Source organism: Lygodium microphyllum, chromosome 15 (genome assembly GCF_053477565.2).
Source record: "Lygodium microphyllum isolate KBCC chromosome 15, Lygodium_microphyllum_v1.1.10, whole genome shotgun sequence".
In the NCBI taxonomy this organism is placed as follows: Eukaryota; Viridiplantae; Streptophyta; class Polypodiopsida; order Schizaeales; family Lygodiaceae; genus Lygodium; species Lygodium microphyllum.
The window spans coordinates 33,520,188-33,534,894 of record NC_141149.1 but is presented as its reverse complement, the minus strand read 5'-3'; positions in this window follow the sequence as shown (position 1 = coordinate 33,534,894).

Genomic DNA, 14,707 nt, shown 5'->3' with positions numbered 1-14,707 from the left:
TACGGGTACCAAATAGGTATCAAGATGCTCCAAAACTTCAAGTGTAAGCTCTCATATATTCAATGACATATTTTAGCCTACAATTTCAAATCTGTAAAGCATTCCAAAATTTAAATCTTATCCCCTTTTAATTATGCCAAGTGCACAAAGTCTAAGGCATATACATTGCCAAACATATCATGTACTTGTTTGTGTCCAACACGAGTGTTTCAGGGCTGAATACTTCCCGCAATTCTAGGCATGTACAACATAGTTTTAGCATGTTTACAATAGTTTCCAAGTTCAAATGGGGGACTTCTCCAACTATGATTAGTGATGTCAATAACTCTTACTTTGATTAGCTTCTAATAGATCTTTTTAAGCTTCATGACCTCAAGTATATAGTTCGTGAATACTCAAGTCAAACATGGTTGCATTCTCCCAAAGTATGACAGCCCAAAAACAGGTGCATTTTACCATGTTCACATTTTTTGACCTGTTGCTCTTTCTAATGTCAGTGCTCATCAACATGAGCTAATTCATATGGCAAGAAACCCCTGGAAAGCCTCAATAGGCTCTATTCAACTCAGACACAAGATACATACCAGTGAACAAAGCTATGGCTCCCATTTCTATAGGACATTTCAAGAAAGCTCTCTTTTTTCCTATAGACCACTTCAGATCTCTTCATTCCAGCTCTTGAATTTAGGCTCTAGCTCCTCCCACAATGCCAATATTGAGCTCCTAGGCTTCTCATGCTTAATAGAGTCATGGGGATTCATGGATTTGATACCATGTTAGAAAGATGAGAGAGAGATAGGGGCAATAGAGAGCAGACAACTCTCAATGTTCTTCTTCATTATTCATCACACTTTTTCTAACTGAGTAACACAAAGTACAATGTACTACAACCTAAGTCAAGTAGTGTAAAGAGACTTAGTCTAACTGTACTAGTTAAGTCTACCTGACTTTATTACACACACATCTTATCCACCATCATTCTATCATGATCAAATCAGGTGTATTTCAATGTCATTAACATTAAGGGTGGTGCTTATGCATTATGGAAAAATATTTGTGATATTTATGATAATCAGAGTCTTGCATCTCAACTGTACTAGTTGAAGAAGCTTGTGGACCTTCCCATGAAGGAGAGTACACCTATGTCTACTCATTTGAATTCTATTCTCAACTAGCTTGTTTCACAAGACAACAAGTTTGAGGATAATATTAGATCTTTGTGCAAGGCAATAGAAAAGTACATGGAAATTGTAACACCTCGCCGTGGCCATGAGACCCCCCCCCCCCCCTTGAAACCAAATTTAAAACAAAATTTTTTAATTATGTTTCCCCCTATCAAGAGTAGTATTCTTGCCATGGATATCAATCCACTCTCTTGTGAATTTCGGAGCTGCATCCTGCCAATCTCTTCTCTTCTATAGATTTTACTATCCATCTGCAACATTCTCGATACAAATGATGCAAGTAAATGTATGCAATCTCCTTTAAAATTTTGGATAGAGTCTCCTTGGTCAAGAGACCAATTTCTAAATATTAAACCAACCACCCGACCTTGGGCTTTGATGTGGAGTTTAAGGTAGAGAAATAAATAACATGAATAGGCTTTCACTCACCATTCCATCCATGTTCATAATGACTAAGCACTTACCATGAGATCAAACAAATGCATAAGTATCATAATAAACCAACCACCCTCAGCTGGGCTTCCACTTGAAATTTAAGGTGAAGAGTTTAGAAAAAATTCTCCTTTCATATGTAATATTTTCATGCAATTAAAAGTTAGTTGGTTAGTTCAAAAGTTAGTTAGTCAATTAATAAGTTAGTAAGATTACTAACTAAATACTAACTAAGGTAAAAAATAACTAACATTAATAACTAATAATTTTTATTTAATTAAAAATATTTTATTTAGAAAAATCAAGAGTCATAAATCTGATATTTTTCTTGGATTGACAAGGACTGTAGCTACCCTTCACGTAAATTACAATGTGAACAAGACTTATGAACTATATTAATCACTATTATTAATGTGTATAGTTTGGATGGTCCAAAAATATTAGATTTTGGGCAAATTTAGTGTATTTTAGATATTTTAGATATTATCTTTTAAAAAAAGATATGGAGATTTCTAAAACTGGATGTCAGTTAAAAGAAAAGACAAGTGATGTTCTAGTTAGTTTTGGATATTTTATAAAAAGAAAAATAAAGAAAAGTGACTGGAAAAATCGCACGTGCCACGATCGTAGTCTACAAGCAGTAGATAGCACTTCGAGTAGAGAAAAGAAGAAGGACTGAACTAAGAGCTTTATAATCAAGTGTCTTGGAGTTTTACCCCCCTTTCAGAGCCAATGGAACCATTAGATTTATGATTTAAGCATTAGATCACTGATCTTCCAAGATCCCCCTCTACAAAGAGCTCCACTTCTCAGCCACAAGCCCTGTTCTCTAATTCACTATAAATATGAGGCATGGGGAGGCACAAGAGGGTATAAGGAGACCTCGAGAGGCTGCAAGAGAGAGGTAGAGAGAAGGATACCCCTCCAAGAGATTGTAAGAGCTTGAAAAAAGAGAGCTTGAGAGAGAGAGAGAGAGAGAGAAAGAGAGAGAGAGAGAGGGTTACCCCGACAGGTTGCAAGGGAGAGAGTTAGCTCAATTCCCTCTATCTCGATCCTCAACTTAACCATTTTCTCGTACACTCTCCCATCTCGAATCTATTCTGCCTTCTTTATCTCTTGAGTTTACTTGTAGATGATGGCCCCCAAGCGAAGAATGTCACATGCGGATGGCAATCCCATAACCAAAAATGAATCTTCGGGCAAAGACATCACTCTCAATCCAATCACGGTACTGGTTGTAAGTAATGTATTTCCAAATTGATAGATACTTGTTTTGATTCTCGTATGAGATACCTTAGGCCCCATACTATGATGCATGAGTATAGGTCATCGAAAGGGATAAATTTTATCTCACGTATTCAATAGATCCAGCTTGCAAAGTGCGTGTATTAAGGAAACTTAATTGCACCTAGTTGCATATGGCTTGTTCATTGATAGAGCCAGTTACTTCTGTAGGGCAGAAGGGATACTTCTGTTGGACAGAAGGGATACAACATTTCTCATGTATGGGTGGGAGACAAAGATTAACTTGAAGATAAGTTAAGGAACTTGTTTGAACTTGTTTGTCAATAGATTGCTTTGCTCTGTTTTTGTGTCTATGCTATAAGTTATGTGAACAAACCCTGTTCCCTAAAAGGCTTAATCAATGAAGCTGACTTTAAGTATCACACATAAATGTGGTAGGATCTAATTAGAAAACTAAAGCTATCAAGGGAAGCGGGTGGGCAGAGCCCCGACGGGTCTGTCCTACGGCAGGGTGGTCAGGACGAGGCCAAACTGAGGCTTGACCTCATGCTTTAACCTCCCCAAACATTCATGCACATAAATCTTTGTTATAGTACATATTTATTATTTTTTACATATAAAAATGATACAAAACAACCATTTACACCTATGCACCGTAGCAACACCTAAACGGTGAGGGGGAGAGGAAGTTTGTGCGACGATCTAATTGCTGAAAAGATACAAATTCTGATTTCCCTCTTTGTGCATAGCATTTAGGGATCATTCTGTAATTAAATATAGGCGACTAGTAGCACGGAAGTTCTGGTGCTAGTTCCTAAAGCAGCGCAGCACATAACGCTTAGTTAAAAGTCATGAAAGGGCTGTTTTCCACACCTCACATGGCTGGTTTTTTTAATCATAAAATGGTTGTGCACAATTGTCATATACCTTGCATCAAGCATGCCACGTGGTATCTCCTGGAATGCATTGCAATTGATTGATAAACTTTGACCAACACTCAGAGGATAGGAAACCGAAGCTGTAGGTTTAGACGAGCGCTTCCGTTGGGAAAAGTTTTGTGAGGCAAATCAAAATATCCTAGAACGCTGAAGGAGTTTGTGCAAACATTATATATGTTGGAGCGACGCATCTTGGGGTCAATCCCCGAGGTGTAGGAGAGTCGCAGAGGAGCCACGGCAATCAATTGAGAGGTGCTTCCCTATGTGTGTATTATGAGGCACTATGCCTATATGTTATGGGATCTCCCTCTGAGGAGAAGGGAAGGTGAACCTTGGACTACAAATTGGATACAAACGCAAATACGTCATAAGCATTTAGTGCAAAGTGAGTTTTAGACGCTCCTGGCCCGCGAGGCCGTGTGGTGGGGTTGTCTGTCGTATGCATGAGGTCTGGCTAATCAGTGCCGCCGGGAGTTGCCTATAAGTGGCGGTCTCTGAATCTAGGTTGTAAAGGGATTTAAGTTTATAATTTGCATTAGGAGTATGCTAAGCTAACCATAAAATGGGGTTTGTTCAAGGATGGAAAACCTTGGCTTTCCCTATACAAAACTTACTGATGGACTTAGTTAGTTATGTAGAGCATGAGTCCTCTACAGAAGATAATTTAGGTAATGAGAAGAGTAACCAGTTAGTGGTTACCCCATCCTCTAATGCGATGGCATGGGCCGAGGTTCACCTTGATGTGGTCTCTACTGAAGAAGAATCATGTATAACCATCCATCAATCTAGAGGGCATGGAACAAGTATGTTGGAAACTATGGCAGTCGTGGCATCAACAAGTGATTATGCTAAATCCGTAGTGCCATGGGAAAAACTCGACACACAGTGGAGTGCAGTTATGGCTAAAACATCCCATGTGGTGGGGCATCATGCCAAAATTTTATCACAAGGATGTTAGAAGCCCTAGATGTAAAGGGAAAACCTTTGCTTAAAAGACACGGTCCCCAAGTCCTAAGTGCTAAGGATAAGTTTGCTTTTGATGAGGGGCAGAAGCTCCTAGATAAAGCCATCATGGAACTGCCTAGGAAGGGGCAAGATATGAAAGATCCTCTAAGAAAGGATCGGAATGACATGCTAAGAGCTATAGGTCTCCCTAGACCACTTTATGAGTTGGCAGAAAGGGACATTAAGGATAATATTAACCTCCCTACACCAGTAAAGGTGGAAATGGAAGAGGTTGGAGACCCTAAGACACTAGAGTTGGGTTATGATTACGAGGATTTTAATGCCCCAGTGCTAATCCCGAAGGAAAGGACTAAATGCCCTCCTCCTTATAGGGATCTCCTAGTGTTTCATGGGCTGGTTAATGAGGATCCGATGGTGCATTTACAAGAATACGGCCTAACTTGCCTTGCAAGTGGATTCAATGATATTAATCAGATGCTTGTATTCTCAAGTACCCTAAAGGGAGAGGCTAGAAAATGGTACTAGAGCCTCCCAAGGGGGTCTACTAAATCCTTTGAGGAGTTGAGTGAGGTGGAATACAATCTACAATCCACATATGAAATATAAGTGGGTCTAGAAATCAAGCAAAAAAACACTTTAAGAATGTATAGTCATCCATGGCTAGAAAATACATGCTCATCACCATCTATTTACATAAGAATCTTATAATATGGTAAAAAAAAACACTAGAGAGTATAGATATTAAGTCGAGATAATCAAAATCTCTCTATTGTTGGGAAAACTCTATATGCTATTGAGGTGCTATCAAGTTGCCCTATTGTGGTGGTGCTCCTCTAGGTTACATTTAGGCCTAACATGGTGGAGAAGGGCATACCCTAGGGGAGCCCTGTAATATTTCCACACAATAAAAGTTAGTTGGTTAGTTCAAAAGTTAGTTAAGTTAGTAAGATTACTAACTAAAGACTAACTAAGGTAAAAACTAACTAACATTAATTATTAATAATTTTTATTTAATTTAAAATATTTTATTTAGAAAAATCAAGAGTCGTAAATTCGATATTTTTTTCGAATTGGCAAGGACCGTGGCCATCCTTCACGTAAATTACAACGCGAACGAAACTTATGAGTTATATTAATCACTAGGATAATGTGTATAGTTTGGATGGTCTAAAAATATTAGACCTTTGGACAAGACTAGAATATTTTAGATATTTTAGAGATTATCTTAATTTTTTTAAAAAAAAGAAATATGGAGATTTCTAGAACTAGATGTCATTTAAAAGAAAAAAACAAGTGATGTGTTAGTTAGTTTGAAGATTTTATAAAAAGAAAAATAAAGAAAAGTGACTGGCGAAATCGCGCGCGCCGCGATCGCAGTTTACAGGCAGTAGACAGCACTTCGAACAGAAAAAAGAAGAAAGAGTGAACTGAGAGCTTTCTAACCAAGTGTCTTGGGGTTTTACCCCCCTTTCGGAGCCAATGGAACCATCAGATTTATGATCTGAGCATCAGATCACTGATCTTTCCAAGATCCCCCTCCACAAAGAGCTCCACTTCTCAACCACAAGCCCTCTTCCCCAATTCACTATAAATACGAGGCATGGGAGAGGCATAAGGGACATAAGGAGACCCCGAGAGGCTGCGAGAGAGAAGAAGAGAGAAGGAAGAATACTCCTTCAAGAGGCTGCGAGAAGCTAGAGAGAGAGAGAGAGAGAGAGAGAGAGAGAGAGAGAGAGAGAGAGAGAGAGGAAGAGAGCTAGCTCAAATCCCTTGTCTCGATCTTTAACTAAGCCATATTCTCTACCCTCTCTCATCTAAAATCTATTCCACCTTCCCTATCTCTCAAACTCCTCGTGGACGATGGCTCCAAAGCGACGAAGTGAAAAAACCATGGAAATCAATGCAACCGGTCAAGCAACGGGTATTGCCAATGATACGGGAGTGCCCAAGGTTGCGGGAATTGCCACCACAATTGGAACATCGGGTGTGGCTAATGCGAGCGCGAGTAAAGATGAAGTTCCTAATGTCATCATGCCGCCAAACCAGGTTATTCATTACTAGATTATCAATTTTACAATATAAAATAAATTACATAGGATATTAGCTTTCATATTCTTCGCTTACACATTAAACTGATAACTCATCTAGAAGGACATATTAGTTCAAGCATAAAACGATTAATCACTATGATTTCTAGCTAGAATAGTTGGATACTAAGGCATAGAATCAAGACAGAATTAATTGTCAAAGGTTATTGTACATATGTCTTTATGCGTATTCAATAGAGTTATGATCAAAATACGACAAGGTTAAGAACTGATTAGTGAAGGTTATAGAAACTGGTTATCTATTTAGGAATCCTAAAGATCATCTTGTTGAGTTTATTGACACAATATATTTCCTTAAGGGATTTTGCTTATGTTAGATAAGTGAATCCAAATGGAAAACTCATGCCTTGCTTAACGTGTTTTAAGAGGTGTACTCAACACTTCTTTATGGGGAGAAGAATCCTCATTAGAATGAAAGGTTGCCTTAGGATAAGGTCTACCTTGGCTATGTGAAACTGTGATTTACATGTTGGGATGATTGTCATTGCACTATTTGATACATATTTGAAAGGACTGTTTGTGTTTGCTAGAATCTAGATTTTGATTGAAATTATTGCCAACAGAATAAAAGGAAGGATCGCGCTAGGCTACCCCCAAGCTAGCGGCGAGACCCTACTCCAAGGGGGTCATGATTATCGCTACGAGAGGCTTGGACCGGATCCGTAGGCGAAAGGTCTATCAGTAGGGATAGTCTCGGGCAGTAGGAATTGTAGGTGCCAGAGGGGGCTCTGGCTGTAAATCCTGCATTGTTCCAAGAATCTGACGAGCCCCTTCGTGACCCAGGATGGGATCCTGGAACCCTAAATACTAGTTATGAGGGTGGAATTTTGGTGGACAGAATGTCCTTATGGAATTCTGTGTATCTCTCCACTGGGTCGGAATGATGAAAATTGTAATAAGACTTCCAATACAATAAAGAAGTTTGCTTTACTGTTCGAATTGTATGCATGTTAGTGAGATAAATTATGTGAAGGAACGTGTGACTAAATGGATTAATTAAAGAAGCTGGTTGTATATGTTCCAATAAATGTGTTGTAGGTAATTAAAAAACTAAAGATGACCCATCATCAGAGGAAAGCGGGTGGGCGTAACCCCCGACGGGTCCGTCCAATGGTAGGGTGGTCCCGGTTAGCTGGGAGCTTTTCTACATCGAATATAGAAATAGGAAGACGATAAATTGACCAAGTAGTCATTAGGTAGAACCGACTTGCATTGTTTTAGGGGACCGGAATGGGATTTTGCCTTATGGGCAGGAGGGTTGACGTACCACACTCCCCTCCGTCTCCCATTCTCTTTGAACCAAGTGCAATGGCAAGTCCGCTTCAGATTGAGTAATCCTCTAAAAAGTGGAACTTGAAATTACTGATGCTAGCTGGCTGCTAGGAGACCCATCCGATTTTAGGAACCCAAGTCTTCAGGTCGATCCTAGTGGGTTTGGCCAGAACTCTCCCGTTGCGAAGTAGACTCGGTAGGGCCTAAGTGACAATCCCGTGATGTTCCAAGGGAGCAGCGGGCAGCATCATTTATGGAAAAACCTACTGATGGACTACTAAAAGGTGTGCCGTGGATTGGGACTAGCGGACACCTCACAAGCCCTCCAAAATTTTGAGGTCCTATGATGATGGAGGTATAGAGGTAGACTCGCATGCCTTGCATGCTGACAAAAGACATTACTTGCAAGTGATACCAAAAGGTTTTTACTATTGATACATCCAAGATGAGAAATGTTATAAAGTAAGCTTTGTTACTATATGTATATCCTCTACATCACGTGCGTTCAAGGTCTATTTATAAATATCCTTAGCTATGAATTTTTTTGAATAAAAAATAACCCTTTTTTATTCAAACTATAAATAATCCCTTTTATATTGCACCCTTCTATATGTAAAAAATGTATAAAATGGTATTTTAAAAATACCTTATTTTGAACCCACATGATGCACACATATATTCATGAGTAACTTACCCGAGTTCTCACCTAAGGATGTATTGCTCTCCAAATGTCCATTTTGGGTCTCCTTTCCTAATTTGCATGTGGTATTTCAAAAAGAAGCTAGAGTGATGTGTATCAAGTATTTTGTGTTTCTCCTCTTCCCTCAAACCCCAAGGATGGGAGACATACATGCATACTACGGGACACAAGGGTTGAACCTTTGGATGTATTGGAGATACATGATAATAGGGCCTTCATTTAGTATGCAAGGTTTGATTTTTCAATTTTTCATATGTATGGTTGAGAGCTAGATTTTGGGACCCTTTTTAGGTGTAAAAGACCAATTTTTCATAGAAAATGAAACAGTTGTAGATCAATGAGCTACACTTTTCCTAGATATGCCTAGAACACAATGCAAGTCTTAGTTCGTCAATCGGAGTTCATTTGAACCCCCATTTAATCCCCACAGGGTTTCACATTATAGAGCAGCTACGTGATCTAGGAGCCAAAAAGTATATAATGGAGGCCAAATTTGATAGATTTTGACAATGTGAAGCCAGCTATGTAGTCCACTCACAAATCGAAGTATGTTTAGGCCTCTGTTCGGCAAAAAACTGTCAAGAATCACGTGGTGGGGGGACTTGCTCAAGATGCTGTGCCGAACACACACAGAATGCACAAGGAGAAGCTCACTCAAGAGATAAGAAGAGAGATGAAGGCCAAAACGTTTTCTTGCTGGTTTCTTCTTCTTCTTCCACACACTTTACAATGTACACAAATTATAGATAAGATACAACATAAAGGAAAGTGGCCTACTAAGTCAAACAATGCATAACTGACTACACTAGTCGACTGGCGCTATAACTACGCCAGCTGTAAATAGGTGTAACAACCTGAATATAATAAGTAATGAGTCAGTGACCATGTGAGAGTCATAATGACCACCGACGTGCTAAGTGTAGACGTGTGGACCCATCTAACCAGGCGGTCCATCATCAATGTCCGCGTGTGTTGAGCTTGTCATCTCAACACTCCCCCTCAAGCTCAACTGCATCTCTGCAACTCCAAGTAAGTTTCGAAACTTTTGAAGCTTCTTTGTACCCAATGCCTTCGTGAAGATGTCAGCTATCTGATCCTGTGTGCTGACAAACACCGGCTCAATCTCACCTGCTAGTACCTTCTCTCTTACAAAGTGGTAGTGTACCTCAATATGTTTTGTCCTGGCATGGAACACAGGATTCCTAGCCAACTGTATACTGCTCATGTTGTCACAATAAATGACAACTGGACCTTCCACCTGCACATCCAAATCAGCCATTAACTTTTGTAGCCATACTACCTCGCATGCTACAACAGCAGCACCTCTATACTAAGCCTCTGTACTCGACAAAGCAACTGTAGATTGCTTTTTGCTGCTCCAAGCAACTGCTGCACTACCAAGAGAGAACATGTATCCGCTGGTAGATCTTCTATCAAACATACTACCAGCCCAATTTGCATCTGTGTATCCAAACACCTGTACATCTGTACCTGCCTCATAGAAAAGTCCATAATGTAATGTGGACTTCACATATCTCAATATGCGTCTGACTGCATCCAAATGTGGCTGTCTAGGTACTTCAATAAACTGACTCACAAGACCAACAGCGTAGCTCAAGTCTGGCCTTGTAATGGTCATGTAGATCAAACTCCCCACTATCCTCCTGAACATAGTAGGATCTTCTATCTCATCCCCAACATCAGCACTCAACTTTACATTCTGGTCCAACGGGACTGAAAGTGGTTTGCATGCTGTCATACCATACTTGGACAACATATCCAAGCCATACTGTCTTTGGGACAGCTATATACCATCATCACATCTGATCACCTCAATGCCAAGGAAGTACCTTAGCTCACCTAAATCCTTCATCTCAAACTTATTCTTCAAAAAGTCCTTGACTTCAGTAATCCCACTATCACTATCACCTGTAATAATCAATTCATCCACATAGATGACTATGATGACCAAACCTACATCTCCCTTTCTCACATAAAGTGAGTGATCATCATCAGAAACATAAAAGCCAATATTGACAAGATACTCTCTGATCTTTTCAGACCATGCTCTAGGTGCTTGCTTGAGCCCATAGAGCGCCTTCTTCAACCTGCACACATACGTGGGATGCTCTAAATCTTCATAACCTGCTGGTTGGTCCATATACACTTCTTCCTACAAATCACCATGCAAGAAGGCATTCTTCACATCCATTTTCTGCAACCTCCAACCTTTGGCTGCTGCCAAAGCAATCACACATCTGACAGTTGCCATCCTAGCAATTGGACTGAAGGTTTCATCATAATCTATGCCATATGTCTGGGCATAGCCTTTTGCAACCAGCCTAGCTTTGTACCTACTAATAGAACCATCTGCATTGTGCTTAATCTTATAAACCCACTTACATCGAATAGCTTTCTTGCCCTTTGGCAATGATACTAGATCCCAAGTCTTATTGGCCTCTAATGCAGCCATCTCCTCATCCATTGCTGCATCCCAATGAGTATGACCAATAGCATCCTCAAAACAAGTGGGCTCAACATCCTCAACTAGTTTCACCATATAAGCATAATGGTGAGTTGCATAACCTTCAAAACCAAATCTTTTAACAGGGTATATGACCATGTTAGATCTGCGTACCACCGGATCACTCAATGGAGCCTTTACATTATTATGAGCTCTCTGTACACCTGGTGTCCTCACTGAAGGAATGCCAAGCTCATCATCCAAGCTCTCTGAGCCACTAGAGTCTCCATCAAGAACTGTATCAATGCCTTTTGACACTTTATTCTTTCATTTGTCTTTACCTGTAGTGCTACTAGATGCACCTGAAGATATAGAGCTACTCCTTAGTCTCCCAGACCAAGGACTACCAGATGATGTCTCTGGTCCACTAAGAGTCCGTGATTCTTGCTTTTTAGCCTACACATGAGTGTCATGATCATCATCATCATCATCCAATGCATCACCACTAGATGCATACCAACTGCTCATTTCATCAAAGATGACATCCCTGCTCACTCTGAACTTACATGTGACAGGGTTATAACAATGATACCCTTTCTGTTCTAAAGAGTATCCAATAAAAACACATTTTTCTGCCTTTGGATCAAGCTTCTTCCGTAGCTCATCTGGCACATGAACGTATGCAACACAGCCAAGTACCTTCAAGTGCGATACATCAGGCTTCTTGCCAGTAAAGCATTCTTCAGGAGTCATCCCATGAACTGCAGCTATGGGATTTCTATTCATAATATAAACAGCAGTATGAACAGCCTCAAACCAATAATTCTTATGCATATTCTTTTCAGCCATCAAGGCGCATGCAACTTCTGCAATATGCCTGTTTTTCCTTTCTACAACACCATTTTGCTGTGGGATATACCTGCATGTGAACTGTCTCTTTATCCCATGAGACCTCAGAAAATCACTGAACTCATTCGAGAGGTACTCTCCCCCTCCATTTGACCTCAAGCACTTTGCTTTCAAGCATGTTTCTCTTTCAACTGCAGCCTTGAAAGTTCTTAAGTGCTCAAACGCTTCACTCTTTTCCTTCATAAAATATACCCACAGCTTTCTAAAACAATCATCAATGAATGTGACAAAGTATGAACTGCCTCTAAGAGATACATTTTGTGTAGGCCCCCAAATGTCTGTATGCACAACATCAAGGATATTTCTGCTTACATCTCTATCATGTGAAAAGGGTTGTCTTGCCTGCTTACCAAACTGACATGCTTTGCATACCTTATGAAATTCTGCAACTCTAAATGTAGGCAAACCTGTAACCAACCCTTTGGACTGCATTAATTTCAGCTTTGGTACATTTGCATGTCCAATGTATTTGTGCCAAATTTCAATATCTACAACAACACCTTTTCCTTTAGCATACATAGCAGCATTCATAGTAGGAATTCCAACATCCAGAGTAAACATACGTCCAACTCTACTTCCCTTTGCAACTAACCTGCACTTGTCATTGAAGTCTTCTACAAAGCAGTCCTTTGCATTAAATCTGACTTGCAGCCCTTGCTCTACCATCTGACCGACTGACACCAAGTTCTTTGTAATAGATGGCACATGTAATACATCTGAAAGACTCTTTGTCTTACCATCATGCAAGGACAAGGGAACTTTTCCAATGTGTGAAATTGGGTGGCATAAATCATCACCCATCTACACATAACCTGCATTTTGCAAATCCTGCATCTCTCCAAACCATTTTGCATGGCTGGTCATATGATTGGATGCACCTGAATCAACATACCAAACATCATCATGTGTTCCCTTTCCTGTAATAGCATTCAGCATATCTTGCATAACAAACAAACGTTCATTTTTATCTTCATTCTATCATGAAGACGATGCATAGTTTCCTTGCTGCAACTTACCACTGCGGATATCATCTTTCTTAGATCTGCGATATGACATGTTTGGCCACAGTAGTGGCACACAATACCAGAGTTATTAGAACCTCTGTTCTAACATCCACCTCTTCTCAATCTGCCTGTCCATGGCGAAGAATGTGAACCACTGCTAGAGGACGCTTCAGGTCCACTAATATTGTGTGACTGCTGCTGTGAATTCTGTGCAGCATTACCATTTTGTCCATCTACATCATCAATCACATTTACTGGTTTATACCAGCTACTCATCTCATCAAAAACAACATCTCTGCTCACTGTAAACTTACGAGTAGAAGGGTTATAGCATCTATACCCTTTTTGCTGCAGAGAGTAACCAATAAAGATGCACTTCTCAGCTTTTGGATCCAACTTGGATCTGAACTCATCTGGCACATGTACATAGGCAATGCAACCAAAAATTTTCAAATGAGAAATATCTGGTTTCCTACCAGTATACCTCTCCTCTGGAGTCATTCCATGTATTGCTGCAGTGGGAGTCCTGTTCATTATGTAGACTGCTGTAGCAACTGCTTCAGCCCAATAAAAATCTGGCAAGTCTTTTTCATTGAGCATGGCACGAGATACCTCTCCAATATGCCTGTTTTTCCTTTCTGCAATTCCATTTTGTTGTGGGGTATGACTGCATGAATATTGTTGCTTTATGCCATGCTCCTGCAGGAACCTTGCAAACTCATTTGAGAGGTACTCTCCCCCTCCATCTGACCTTAGGCATTTTATCTGCAGGCCTGTTTCTTTTTCAACCATAGCTTTAAGAGTTTTGAAATGCCCAAAAACTTCACTTTTCTTTTTCATAAAATACACCCAAACTTTTCTGCTATAGTCATCAATAAAAGTGACAAAATAATGATAGCCTCCAAGAGATGCAGCTTTAGTAGTCCACACATCAGAGTGGATTAATTCCAATGGCTTCTCACTCTCTTGAACATGTCTAGGAAATGGTTTCCTTACCTGTTTTCCAAACTGACAGGCTTCAACTACCTTATGCATTTCTGCAACCTTGAATTTGGGTAATCCTGCAACAATATTTTGGGCCTGCATTGATTTAAGTTGTTGTACATTAACATGACCAATGCGTTTATGCCAGATATCAATATCTGCAACTACACCGGTCCCATGTGCAAACATTGCTGCACTCAATTCAGACATGTCTGCATCCAATGTAAACATTCTGCCCTTCTTCTTTCCTTTTGCTATCAAGCGACCTTTATTTTTCATATCCTCAACAAAGTATCCATGAGGATTAAATCTGACCTGCAAGCCCTGCTCAACCATTTGACCAACAGAGACCAGATTCTTGGTGATATTCGGGACATGAAATACATCGGACAGGTATTTCTTTTTCCCATCCTGCATAGACAAATGAATTTTTCCAATCTGCACAATAGGATGTGCAGTATCATCACCAATCTCCACAAATCCTGGTTTTTCCATTTTCCT